The following is a 15,802-nucleotide window of genomic DNA, read 5'->3' on the forward strand; positions in this document are numbered from 1 at the left end:
TTTTCTTCTTTTGAGGGGACTCGATAAAAGTGATTTTTTTAATTTTAACCTTTTAAAGTGTCAAGTGGTCATTTTGATGGTTGATATAGCTAGCCCTAGTGATGTGATTTGTGTAAATGTCTATCATGTTCATTGAACCACTAATAGTGTTTCAAGGGAGAATACCACAAGGAGTGAAATTGGGAACAAAGAATTAACAAAGAATATATTTTATCAAATTAAGATAAAGGAATGAATATCCTCCTAAGTAAAATTAATTGCGAGTAATCTGAAAGAGAAAAATTTATAACAATAGTGTGACCTAGACCTAATGAATCATGAAAGTGATGATTATCGACTGATATATTTGGATGTGTATGGAGATGATTGTGTGGATGATATCTAAAAAAAGTATTAATAATTTCCATCACTCCCTTAGAGTGAGATTGTTATGTACCTTAATGTTTTGAAATTGAGAATAATGTACCCTATGAAACTTAAACCTTGGTGCCTATAAGTATAAACATTGTAATCCCTAGTGGTAGAAAACTACCCTATATAGGGGTGGATTTGGAGAACCTAAATTTGATTATGCCTTGTTGGAAGAAATTATGCACCTAGGATGGTTTAACAAATATTTTATTAACACCCTAATGGGATGCCTTGATGTAAAATAAGTAGATTCATTAAGAATAAACTGTGACGTCAATTCTCTTTAGTGGCAAGCATGGATGACAATTGCAGTGGGATAAACATGTTTTACACGGACCCTTAATAAGTATGACTCCTAGAAATTAATAAGTAAACTATCATGTGTAACCTTGATTGTGGGAGTTGATGTGTGTTATTGTTATGATTTGGATGATGCATTAATGTAAGTTGTTGAAAAGTAGAACTTTGTAAACACCTACCTGAGATCGAAGGGAAATGTAATAAAAATACTAAGAATTTAACTTTGTGAAGATAGTAAGTTAATTACAATAATAAGTTGATTTTGGTATTTCACCTTTCTAGCAGCCAAGATAAGATTTTGAGTAACTTTTTGAAATTGTGGGAAATGTTATGTCCCTACTTCATAAATCTACTCATGCGACTTCCAAGAGTAAGTCAAACTCTAGGGGAGGAGGCTGTAAGGCCCTCCACAACCAAGCTTTGATTAACTTAGTTGACCATGTTTGACCCTATTAATAAATGTTATAATTCAATAGGATGGGCTATGTTAGACAGATAGATTGGTGAGAAAAGTAATTGAAGCAAGTTATAGAATCATTTCACCTTGTGGTGTACATTTTGATGTGTTATGAATTTGAAATCCTAAAAGATCCACTGATTGGATAATCTTGATCTAACGTATGTCAGCTATATCTGGATTTGTAGAACTTTATTATGGTGTTGGAAATATGATGCGTATCTTATGAATGAATGAAATTATGAGGATTATGATAATGGTTTATGTGGATACATTGGGATATATGAGATATTGATTTGTTAATGTCAATTGTATACAGAGTGTTTGATGTGTATTCTTATTCATGTGTTTTATATTATATGAGGTTATTTGGAATTACTAATGTGTAATTGAGATGCGCAGGAAAATTATCCATGTGACCATGGAAACATTATGGAGAACCAAACCTAGACCTATGTGTGTTCGTAAAACCAGGGTTTGTCTATTTGGAGAGACAACACCCCATTTGTATCGTATTTTATTTGTGAAAGTGAATGTGGCAAGTGTGTTAAATTGAATTTATTAAATTTTGTAAATCCAACAAGAGACAAAATTTCATGTGTAATTTTGTGAAAGTATTTTTATTGTGTCACTTGACACATGTGTTGATTATGTCTTGATTTTTGAATTGTCTCTTGGAGGGAGTAATTTTAACCATAGCTTTTTCAAATAATTTAATGTGGTTCTATATTTTCCTTGGGTAGAGAATCATTGGGGTGGTCAACTTAGGTTTGACCCGAAAATTAACTTCAGATGAGTTTAAAAAAGGTTAAATGGACTCCTAGCGGTAGTTTAAAGGTGTTTCCTAAAGCCCATAAGGTATACCTAAGGGTTAAGAGTAATTTTAGGCATGTGACAACTCCCATGTGGCTGTTTAGTTACCCTAAAAAGTGGATTTTCTAAGATGTGCGAAAATTGAATTTAGAAGGCAACATCTAGGTTAGTTAACTTTCCCTTTTAATGGGAGATCTCTTTTGAGCTTTTTCAGACTTTTTCCTTTTTCAATTTTAGAAACCTGTGAGAACTCTCACTGAGGTCTTCTTAGGCAAGAATGTGAGATTTTGCGGGTAATCACCCACTCTCCATTTTTAGAGACAAGAAATTTTGAAAGAAAAGATAGATTTGGTTTTTAGGAATTTGGCTAAGGGTAGAGAACAAAGGAATTGTGGAATTGGGCTACTCATCCTCAACTTATCTAGCATACCTTTGGATAGTTGAAGGTTGGTTAAATTTCTCTTGTATTGTTTTATATTGCATGTTATGTTGAAAGGAATTGCTTGAATGGAAAAGGCTTGTTTCTTATATTTTCCCTTATGAAAATTTATTTTGTGTTGTACATTTTACTCTTGTATATTTTCTGTGTTTTGGGAGTAACCAAGACCTCCTACTCTTGGGAGAGAGGATGGTCTTGTGGGTGGTAGAAGTATGACAGCCCTCGAGTGAGAGGCTCTTGTTCTGAGAGTGATCTCAAGGGATATTTATGTGACCCTTGCTGCATGGCTTGTTTATGCATTTGGGGGCCATAAGGAGGGAAATAACACATGAATGCCTTGGGGGGCATAAGGATGTGGGGTTATTGTACTTATGAGTTCTTGTTGCCATGAGGTGGCTTTGTGTTTTACCATACTTGCAGTCTCCTTAGGGTATTTGGTCCACTACCACACGTGTATAGACATCACATTGTGTGGTGCAGTGTAGCCTTGGGATGGGAATATGTTTGTGATTGTTTTCCCTTGTTTACTATGTTTGCATGTGTGTAATCCTATCTAGGGCTTGGTTCTCCAAGCTCGGTGGTCGCTACTAGTTATCCTAGGCTAGGAGGTGAGCACTCCATAGTCATAGCTTTTGATTTATTGCACGTTGTTGGAAGAAAAGAATATGACATGTAGATGTGGTTGGAGTTATTTGTTGCAGAAAAATATTTGTAAATGTAATTATTATTCTTTGAAAGTCCTCATTTATTTGAAATGAGAGACCTATTTGTAAAGTGACAATAAAGACTTGGGAATATGTTTTAAAGATATGTAATATTTTTTTATGCTATACTACAAAAAAGAAATGAGTAACTCTGGTTTTAGTTTTCTATATATCTGAAAAATAACATTTGTTGTGTTTAGGATATTTTGAAAAGAAAGTAATTTATTTATTCCCTTTATGCATTTAAAACAAAATATTAGAAAAGAAATGAATTAGATTTGCATGCATGTAGAAATAAAACAATTAGCTCTATTTATGGAAGTGCAGGTTTAGTTTATTTAAATCTGTCATTTTATGTATCTGCGGAAAATAAGACCTAAAATATTATAGTCATTTCTAAAGATTCATTTTAATATTTTCTAGCTTAAATGAAAAATATAATTTAATAGTTGTTGTATAAAATTATTTATTTTGGTCATTTACTTTATGCTGAAAATAAATCTAAGGTTAACATAGTCCATCTATGATTTAGCAACAAGGTATTTTTGTTTTAAAAAAAAAATATACATGGGTTTAATTCAAAATTTTGTTATCAATCTGTTTTAAAAGTTCAAAAAAATATATATAAATTAAATGCATAGTAATGTTAGCTCTAATTTTTCCTTATGCATCAAATGGATATAAATATATACTTATATTTAAAATACATTTATAAATACAATATATTTATATATAAAAATATATATAAATATATAAATATATATATACAAATTTATGTATATATATACTTATATATATAAATATATTTATATATATAATTACTAATATATATATATATATACAAATATATATATATATACATATATATATACATATACATATATATACATATATATATATATTATATTTTATTAAAGAAAAAAATAATAAAGCAAAAAAAAAAAAAAATGATGCTTGGCTCAGGTCGAACCCCTGTGCTAAACACAGTGGTCGGCGGAGCCGAACACTGTGTTTAGCCCAGTGGACGGCTTCGGTCGACGCCACTATGGGCGTCCACAGTTGATGGCCTAAGGGTCGGCACTGTGGGTGACCACAGTGGTCGTCGCCACTGTGGAAACTCATAGTGAGCAGCGCCGTCCAATTTTCGCTACCTCACCCTCCCCTCCTCCGAGCACCCTGCCATGGCCGCTGCCCAAGAGTCCATTGGCCCTGCAAAATCCAAAGACAAAAAAAAAAGGATAATACCCTAGCCCGTTAGGGCTAGGGTAATATGTGGAAAGATAATAAAGAATTAAAAAAAAGGAAATGAGGGGCATATTTTATATTAAATAAAGGATTAGGGTTTGCATGTTTAAAAAAAACACTCTTATTTTATATATATATATATGTATATTATGTATATATAGGGTTATAAATATAAAGTTGGTAAAATTTGTAGAATTTTACTTTGATGTGTGAGTATGGTTATATATATATAGAGGTGTTTAAATTAAATATTTATGGAGTTTAAACTATTATAAACTTTATAATAAATTAGGTAAGATTATTTTGACTCTGGAGAGATATTTAAACTTATAGGTAAATATTCATTGTGAAATTAATTTACCCTAGGTCGATTTAATTTAAGCACATTTTAATTATTGAAATATAATTTTTAGACATTATAAATAGAGTTCTAGGTCTAATTTAATTCATTCCTTAAAACAAATTTTGCTTTTTAGGAGATTAATAATATCTTTGCCAAACATTTTAGAGAATTTTTATTAAGTTAATTTAGTGATTAAAATCGTTTAGACAATAATAATTTCTTTGGAGAATTAATATTCCATATTAATTAAATTTATTTTTATCTACTTGTGTTAGTGGTTAAAATTAACTCCCACGTAGTTAAGACAAAAATTGCTAGTGCATTTCATGTTAGCAAAATTAATGTTTTAAGTTGTGATTTAAAAAAAAAAAATTATCCCGTTTGTGCCCAAAAGTTTGGGCATGACAGTGTTTTCATTGTGTTTACTCTTGTTGACCAGTTGGGAATGATCTCCTTGAGGTCCCTCCTCACCGGTGACTACTTCAATAATACAGAGAATTATATGTTGAAAACCTCAAAGAGGAAAAACCATGGCGGGATTTGTGACCCACAATATCAATCCACTGGCCATATGAAAAGATATTACACAATATGGGGGCCTACACTTGTAGGAAGGCTTACAGCCTAGAGCAAACTGCTCATCACAAAAGGAGTCTTACTGACTACATACAAATCCAGACTACAATCTAAAGAAACCAGTGAACTGCAATGAGAGAATCTTTTATTCTTGAATAAAGTTTCGGTTAAGCTCTGTCTATTCTCTTTCTAAAACCCTAAACCCTTACTAGAATAACCTCTTACATAATCTTAATATTCCTTATTACAATTATATCTCTCATGCATCTCACGACCTTACTCATTACAAAATGATCTAATCAACTGACCTATATACCCTTACAATCCTTCATGCCTTATGTCGGCTTACATAAATAATTACAAAATGAATATACAAGTCAACTCAATAACATAAATACATAAATATCAAAATCAATTTTGGATGCTGGATCTCCCAAATGATGTTAGTCTCCTATACCAGTATCTTGAATGTGAACCATTGCGGCCTGCAATGTTGGTAACCAAATAATTCCTTCCAACCGGTGTCGGTGTCGGTGCTAGTGAAGTGTCTGCTAATAAACAACCAAACCAAAATATGAAGTCAGAACATGTTGACATCAATGACAACATATTGAAACCAATCAAATGAGTGTCAGTTGCCAACACTTTGATCTAAGGGATCAATTAAATGCTTGAACAAAATTGTAGAGTGGTAGAACTTGTGCAGGGATGTAGATAAGTAGTTTGGGCGTGGGTTGTAGTTGAGATACATTGTAAGGCAATATATTCTTAGATCAATATGATATCATATGAATTTTTCTATAATTCACTTTATATTTCATGAATTTGACTCCCCAATAGAATAAGGAACTAGTCATAGCTCGTTTCAAATCTTTACAGTCAGGTTGTGCTCATTCTATTTGTATTTGTTACATATTGTTGATTATCAAAATACTTTTTATTTCATGTATGTTTTTCCCATCTCATGCTCTATTTAGGTTGAGGATCACTGAAGGATTTTCCATCCTTGATCATTCTCCCCATTGTGGAGCCTATGTATGAGATTATCTACTTAATTCTGGTACAATTTGTGAGAATGGCACGAAGATTATAGATTCACCAAGAGATCAGCCTCCCAGGCCTAGTAGAGCCAAAAGTGTAGAATGATTAGCAGAATCCTTGTCATATATTGGTCCAAGTTCTTGAAGATATCAACAGTTGTAATTGGCTTCTCTATAGATAATCTGAAGAAGCAGCTTGGTTTCTACCTCTTGCAGTGTAAACCCCATTCTAGGGCACCAAAAATTTATTTTCTTAGTTGAACTTCCATGCATCATGGTTTAGGATTTTGTATATAGTGTACATTTGTAGATATTTGGTATGGTCTGCATCCCAAAGTCTGGATCCTCATCTTGCTCGTATCTCCCAAGTGTCCCCAACAATAGCCATTGTTAGGATTGCAAAAAATGTTTGCATCTTTGTCTAGGGGCATTTATAAGTTCGCTATCAATTTTTAGCCAGTGGGTTGGTTTATGTTGCCTTTTTAAATACCGAAGGTGTTTTACTATTTTCTAAGGCTTTATATTCCTTTTAGATCCCCTTGCATACTAGTTCTCCTATTCCTAGGGCCTCAATGACCCTTTTGACCCTTGCATAAGTTGCAGACGTTATTGTATGCTAGGAAATTAGAAATCCTCAAATCAAATCAATATTAGTAATCTAGCTCAATCACGAAAGCTCAAATGCAATGATCAATCCTAAACACACTCAATAAAGACATGAAAACAAGACATTCAAGATTGAAAACTAAGCAAACCAAATGCAGACTTGAATATCTCCTTCATGTGGCTCCATTGTCCTTCTTTCTCCTTCAAATAGCTTTGTTTGTGGATCTCACCTACTAGTGGATAAGCATGATATGAAAGCAAGTAGACAAGATTGTAGCGCAAGAATACTCGAAGCGTGATTGATTCGACTAGGTAGCGATCTTGATTGAAGAAAATCATCCAATTTATAGACAAATTGGAGAAAATATCAAATTAGCATGAAGAGATTCGAATGGAAATTGCAAATCAAGAATGTCAATTATGACAAATTATGACAAATTTGCACTTTCTATGGAAGATTGATTGATTGATAATTTATGACAAAATTATGACAAATTTCTATGTCAAAATTGATTGATTGCCAATTATGACAAATTATGACAAATTGAAATGTCATTCCCATGAAATTAGGAGGAAAATAGGAGAGAATTGAAAAATAGATGAATTAGAAATTAGGAAATTAGAAAATGAGGAAATTAGGAATTGAGTGAATTAATTAACAATTTTTCATTTATTAATTAATTCACAAAAAGGGAGGAATTAATTAGCCAATTAAATAAACATTTAATTGTGACAAGAAGACTTAGAATAAATAAATAAATTATTTAACCTAGAGGAAGAAATGACAAACAAGGTTAAATGAATAAATCATGAAACCCTAGAAGATGAATTAGAAAATGCAAGAATGACAATTAGGTCTTGATGAAAGATAATTAATGTCAATTCGATCATGATTTTGAATTGATAAATGACCAATGCTGATAAGTGATTTGATTGATAAATGTGCCAATTGACAAGGAACAATGACTAATTGATTCAAATTGACATAATTGAGAAAGACGACGATCAATGACAAATCGATCACAAAATGACAAAATTGACAAGAAGACAAGGATCGATGACAAAATAGATCATAAAATGACAAGATTGAAAATGACCACGATCGATGACAAATCGATCGCAAGATGACAAGATTGAAAACGACAACGATTGATGACAAATCGATTGCAAGATGACAAGATTGATAAGAGGACAAAACCCTAATTAGGATTGACGATGTCCAAAATGATGACAAATGAACATGCACATTGATGTGATAGGATAAGATCAATCAAAATCATGACTAAAGATTGTTATCGACAAGACCAAATTCGAAAGCGAGACAAATGAAGAAATGTAGAAGAAAGACTTGATGCTCACAAATGATAAAGACCAAGTATGAATCATAGTAGAAATGTTAATACGATGCAAAAACCTAAAATAAGGCAATGCGCCACTGTTAAAATACGACTCCACAAGCGTTGACCGTTTTTAGACGTCTACAGTTATATTTTTTACATTGTTTTTAGTTACCACACCCCTTAGGTTGTGTTCCCATTTTTAATTGAGAGTTGTGGGCCTACAAGCTATATTTATCCACCTTTTAATGATCCACCCCATAGTTTCACAGTGCATCAATTGTACACAGTTTAAGTGTTGTGGGTGTGTAGTAGTAGTATAAAAAGAAGGAATGAACACCCTGCACTCCTATCATTTTCTTTTGAATTTCCTTTTTAAGGTCGCGGGGATGCAAAGTCTCTTTAGTATACAAGTAGGTAGGTTATGTACTCTCATGGATATTTTAATGTTGGCCATCTTAAGCTTCTAGGTGAGAGAAGAGTCAAGGGTAATGGTTTCTCTCATTCCCATGTGATGGAGTGGTGAAAAAGAATTAGCTTCATGGGCTTGTGAAAAGCACATAGTGCAAAATGTGGTTCCCCGCGTCCCTGTAGAATGATAGGGCACAAAAATCAAAGGCTTGTGGACTCGTGAAAAAGGTTGTAATTTTTAAGGCTCAATAAGAGTATGTCATCCTGAAGATGTATTCTACAAAGATCAAATAGGCTAGCGAACCTATGGGAGGTATCTAACTTGCCAAATGCATTACTGACACTCCTATTGAAATGTTAAAGGATGGTTATTGAAAGTTGCAGACTCGCAAGAAGGATTAAATGAGTATTATATTGTCCTACATGTAAATTTCAAAAGGGAAAATGAGGTTTGTGGGTGTGTGGTGAGATTTGATGACCATTCAAAGTAGAAACGTGGCTTTTCAAACTCACTAGTGGAATTCCACGTGTGCTACAAGGTTGGTCCAACCATTCGATCTTGTTGCATGGAAGATATCAATGGTTGAAATTTAAATTGCATAGAGCTACTTGTGCATTCAATTTTCTCACTACATTTATTGCCAAAGGTATTTGTTTTTATGATCACTTGTGCCGAATTAATTCACAATTGAACCTCTATTTAAAGAATTGCGATTATGTGAAAGTCAAGCACTTGGACAAGAAAGGATTACAAAGAATTTCATAGCAAGGGTTCTTGAACTCACTCGAGATTGCAGGATTTAATTGCAATTTCAAATTAGAAGTAGTGTTTCATAGGTAGCCCTAGGGTTTGTTCAAATTGCATTAGTTTTCTTTGTTTCATCTCATTTTCCCACAAATTGTCACAATGTTAAAGAAAACTGTTAGTTATTCTAAAGGAAAGAAGCATGAGATGGATAAGGAAATACATAACCCTACTGCCATTACAATTCAGGATGATGAACCTGAGCAGTTGGAATGTGCTCAAGTAGAACAACAAGCCTCTCAAGTAGAGGTGGCTCCGATGCAAAAAGAAGAAGAACCACTAAAAATGGAGAAGCATCAAAGAAAAAAGAAAAGAAAGAGCCAAAGGAGAAGAAACCTAGGGATCCAAGAAAGAAACAAGAAGCTTAGGAAACCAAGGTGAAAATAACAGAGAGGCATGAGATCCCTAAGGAGAGACTTGAGGAGCATGCACAAGTACTTTAGGCCACCGTTGAGGCCCATATTGTGGCTCTAGTGAAACCTGTTGATAGGGAAGAGCCTTCATTATATCAAGATTTGTTAGAAATTCTTCCTACATCCAACACAAGAATTAAGGATGATGATGATCCAATGGATGGTTGTATGTTGTGTAGAGATGCTCATATCCCAGAGAGAGGTTGGAATTTGTTCCAACACTTTTACAATAATAAAGATGAGCCAATTCCTAGGTCCAATCCCTAGAGGTTTGACATGGCTAAATTGATAGTGCCAAATGTTTTTGTGAAAGTGGATTTAATTAGAGCCCTAGCAACAATGCATGATCCTACTTCAAAAATAGTGAGGACAGCTAAAGAAATAGTTCTAGTTGACATAAGACCTATGGAGATTATCAATTTCTTTGTTCTTACAAGGTGTGCAAGTGTTGATATTGATGTCAAGAAGTTTGAGCATGAATATTAGTTAAAGAAGAAGCATTATAGGGAGAAGGAGGTTCAACTGTTCAGAAAGATGGATTGGCGTGGTGAAGTAGCACCAATCATTTTGATTGACAAAGGGCCTTTTGTTGTCGATTCATTTTAAAAATATTTTGTTAAAACATATTTTCTTTATGTTAGATTTTGGGAGAATATGCAGAAACAAAGATACCCCCAAGGAAAATGATGAAAGAGATGAAAGTCCATCACAAGTATGTGAATTTAGAATATGACTATGCTGCATATATTTCTAGAAAGATCCAGGAAGGATTAGTTAGAGTAGAAAATAAACCCTTGGAGATAGAATTGAAGTATTCTTCTCTGTGTTCTCATGTAATTATTTTTCAGCACAAGTATGAGTGGAGACTAGGCCTTCAACTGAAATTCTATGATAAGAATGTTTTTGGCTTTCCCGATGCAAAGATGGTACCACATCTGGGATAGGATATGTGAGGTTGTTGATTATTTGATGTATCATCAACATTTTGTTATGGAGATCATGCCATGGTTGGGTGTGACAATGAGAAGGGTTCTAGTCAAAGTAAAGGACTTTTTGAGGCCAAAAAAAAGTAGGATGGATGACCAAGGAAGGTTTAATTTTGCAGATTGTTTTCTTTTCTCAGATTACACAATAATTAGAGTGTATGGCTTCCCTCAGCCTCCTCACTAGTTGCCCATTTATGTATCTCATAGATTAGCATTTCTAGAATTCATGTAGCAAATACTATGGACTCAAAAGCTTCATTTGGTTGAACAAAGGAAAGGTTCATTGATCCCCAAGTCCACAAAATTTGGTGAACTTGCAATAGAGGGCAAGGTAGTTGATAGATACTATATCCCCACAAGAGGTAAGAGAAATAGTGGAGAGTGGGATGTAAAAGCAAAAGATGGGTTTAATTTAAACTTAATCCTTTCTTAGCTAGATGATACTATAAAGTCAGATTTTGTCCTTGAAAGAAAAGCTTAGCTGCTAAAAGAATATACATAATTCTTTCAAGTGTTTTGGTTTCCATTGATATGATTTTTTGCCAGAAATATACTACGCGTATCGGGATATTACATAGAAATCATACGGTCGCTTGTGCAAATTGGCCTGTTGGCAGCAACTCCCATGGTAAAAATATTGATTTTTTATCCTCAAGTATGCGAGAACATAAATCCATGTGCCAATATTTAATGCCCTCAAAATCCAAGGCTTGAGAAGATAGATTGCAATTATTTATCTTCTCCATCAATTTATTGGCAGATTTATCCCATTTTTAATCGACGAGTTTTCTTTTGGCAAGTTAATGTTTTCTTAATGCAGCTAGATAGGGACATCAAATAAATGAGCGATATAGAAAATTCTCTAGTATGTCATACATGTCATAGAGAGAACCTTGAATACATTCCTCAAAATTATAGGATTAACATTTCTATGCAAGAATGGGAGCAACCCTTTTCTGAACACATAACAAATGAACATATTGGCTTGGTTTTTCTTTCTCATAGCTATCAAGTGTGGAAGAGTATTAAAAGGATTATCAGTGAGTATATTTTGTTTCCCCAATCAAGGAGAATCATATTCTCCTCTCAATTGGTGTTAATTTTTCTTTCTAATGCTCTCTACCTTCTTCAATCTATGCCTCTTCTGGAGATTATCTTTGCTAAAGTGGTCAGATATGTTTTCCTTCTAGACAATAAGATTCTGCTTGTAGTGCAGAGATATGACTTATGGGATGGTACAACTTACATAGGTGGTATTTTCCCAAGACAATTCCTCCTTAATAGGCATGTTTTCCTTTCAATTTATGACAATATTAAATACTCAATGGAAATGCAGAATTTTGCTTTTATTCAGAGGGTTTTAGATAGACATTATAGGGACATTGGGCATGAAATGATGGTATAAATTAAACATAATTTTAATGCCCATCTATTTTCTCTGCATAATCCTATCCCAAACCTAAATATTCCTCCTCAACATGGCTTTATTCAAGATGGTGGTGAAATTGGTTCTACTTTGTTTCACCGTCATTGGTGGTATGATTTTACCTGTCGATCTACATGATGACTTCGAGAGGTACCCAGTGGTAATGGAAGAATAGATTTCTGAAGGGCTCGGGTTTAGAATTTTGCTATGATAAAAATTTGATGGTGTCATCAGCAGGTTTTAGTATTTTTGATTGGCTGACCTTCGAAAGATTTTTGCAACCAATATCTGTCAGCATCACTTGGGCCTTCTTGGCATTTTATGATAATGACTGATTATCATCTTTCTAAAAGGATCATTGGCCTTTCTTTGGGAATGACCAATTCATTATATCTATTTTAAATATTTAGTTTTTAGATTATAGGCTTTAGTCCTTTGTTTTTTAGGCTTCTATTGTGTCGAGTCGAACTATAACCAGAGGTTTTCTCCCCTGGCTCTTTCCTGCCGGTATGCTCATCGAGCCAGGTTTTTTTCTAACTATTTTATTATATTAATATATAAGTGGTCTCCCACTTTTGCCAAAAAAAAATTAGATCACATAACCCCATAAGAGGCAAGAGAAATAGTTGAGAGTGGGATGTTACTTATACCAGGCTAGAACTTGGAGACATTTTTTTATTAGATCAGATAAGGCAGTAGTCGAATCCCATGTTTTCTGCAGAATTTGAGAAGGAATGAGGTTATAGTGGATCTGGTTATCACCCTACCATCAAGGCATTATCCCAATGGACAAAAGCCCAAGAACAAATAAGTCCATGGTTTTAATAGTTGTAGAAGAGAGAATAGGGGATGGGGAAATTATAATAACTTTAAAGGACACATTAGTTGTCGAGGCAATAACCTTGGCAATGCACTTTGCCATGTTTGCATTTGATGTAGTCAAGTTGAAGGAGAAGGGGAAAATAATCCTTTTGCAAGAGAGAATTGAAATTTATGAAAATTATACAAATGTCTTAATGGAGAACACCCAATTAAGAAAACAAGTGCAGAAGCAGGGAATTCCACCTCCTCCTATGGTCATTCAGCAGACAAAGTCTTCACAAGAAATGGAGGAAATAAATTCTTTGAGGAAAGAGAATATTGATCTCAAACAACAATTGCAAGGCAAGGATCAACAGATATTGAGTATAGAGTCTATGGCCAAGGACAAGGTTATAACTATGATTAGGGGAACCCTATCATTTTTATTGAAATCAATTTTGAATAAGATTAAAGAAGTTTATCATTCTTTTAGTATTCTTTTTAAAGGAGCTATTTAGTGCTCCAAATTTTTAGTTGAATTAAGAGAAATTATTGAATGTTGGAAATCTTTGGGGCCTAAGATTAAAGATTTGAATATTGCAGTCTAATATATGTCCAGGCCACTATAGCCATTGTTAGACTTTTGTAAGGCATATGAATTATTGGTTAGTGAAATTCATTACTTAGAAGATAAAGATGAAACAATTAAGGTAATAATACAAAGTTTTAATGAGCTAGAGGATTGGACTATTCCTCCTATTTATAACAAGAATTTAGAATTAAAATCCTTTGATGAATGGAAGAGGGAATCTAACGACATAATTAATATTCATATTCAGAAGGTGGTGGAGGAAGATTACATCAATGAGAATCTATACTATTCAACTATCTAGACAAACTAATGTCAACTATTATGACCTACTCCAGATTTGTCACAAGTGTCAAAGTTGTTATTGATTATAAATGCAAAGATGCTCCTAACCATGTGTAGTTGATAAAAAATGTTGAGTGTGTTAGGATAACCAGTGGACAACTAAGGGGGGGGGGGGGCATGAATCAGTTGTCAATAGATTATAAAACTCTAATCTTACAAAACCTTCTACCAAGATGCATAAACAAACTACCGACATAGAATATGTAATAGTTAAGAATAAACATAAATTAAAAAATAATTAACCAACCATCCATAACACATAACATCAAGATTTGTACATGGAAAACCCAATAAAGGGAAAAAAATTGGTGGGAAGCCTACCCACAGTCAGATAATACTTCTGCAGCAAGTATGTGAATACAATAAGAGGTGCCTGCAAATGCAAGAAGCCACACTACCTAGAGCACACTGCTCATCACAAAAGTAGCCTCACTGACTACAAAGAAATCCAGACTATAATCTAAAAAGATGAGTGAACTGCAAGAATAACATCTCCTATGCCTGAGTATAGTTCTGATTAAGCTCAATACCAGAGGTCTTAAACCTCTTTCACAAATCCAATTCAATCACCTATGATTGACCAAAACCTCTACATTTGTTTACAACATTATTCACACATAGATAATCCTATATCCCACTCCTATGTTATGATCTACAAAGAGATCTTACATCATATTTATACCAACTCGGAACCTAAACAATTAGGTCGGCCACCTAAAAGATAATACCATAGATCCATTACATAATCCTACAAATGAATGATAAACCAAGTCAGCCTAAGACCAAAACAACATAATCCAAACAATAAATCCAACCAGTGATGCATTGGGAGCATCAACCAAGACATTACACAAAAAGGTCCATTACTTAGTAGAATAAGATCGAACCTAAAATAGGTTGCCATAAGCCAAATGAAACACCACGAACAATTGGAACATGAACAGTATAACCATCAATATCCCGATAACCTTCTAGAAGCTACACCAACACCACTTATCAGATTCATCAAAATATCTTCATCAAAGCAATGTCGGTAAAACCCTTATCGGTGACCAAAAGGCATACTAGAACAAATGATAGCATCCAAATGATCAAATCTTAAACCAACTAAATGTGATATGCATCAGGAACACATGAATAACCAATCCAAGTGAATACCAAAAGCGAGACCAAATCAGAGAATACTGGAGATGGTCTCCAATTCAATTATCATAATCCAACCACTCTACCAGAAGTCAGTAGACAACAAAACAACTAGTGTTGACATTGATGGCAACACTAGATGTGAAAAACATCCAATAGCCAAGAAAATGCCAAATAATTCTCCCCAATGGAAGACATCCAACAAACTCTCTTAGATGATATGACAATGAAGTTCTAAACCAAAAACCAAACTCCCCCTGAGAATCATATCACTGTAAAGCTCTTTTTTTCACATATATCTCTCTCCCTTTGACATCAATGCCATAAATATGACATAAACATCAAAGAAAAATAATTAAACCTCTAAACCACACAAGTAAATACTACCCTTGAGTAGCAACATCAAAACATCAATCTAGAATGAATAATAGCAGTGATAAATGCATACCAGACTGATGCCAATCAACATCACTCAAGTCTCTACTGGAGGGGCAGAAAGTCTCAATTTGTCTCTGAAGTACTCAAATGATTCCTTACGAAAAGGTTTAGTGAAGATATCTGCAATCTTCTCTTTAGTGTTCATATAGACCAGTCCACCTTCATTTTCTTGCA

The sequence above is a fragment of the Cryptomeria japonica genome, chromosome 6, assembly GCF_030272615.1.
Source record: "Cryptomeria japonica chromosome 6, Sugi_1.0, whole genome shotgun sequence".
NCBI classification, from domain to species: Eukaryota; Viridiplantae; Streptophyta; class Pinopsida; order Cupressales; family Cupressaceae; genus Cryptomeria; species Cryptomeria japonica.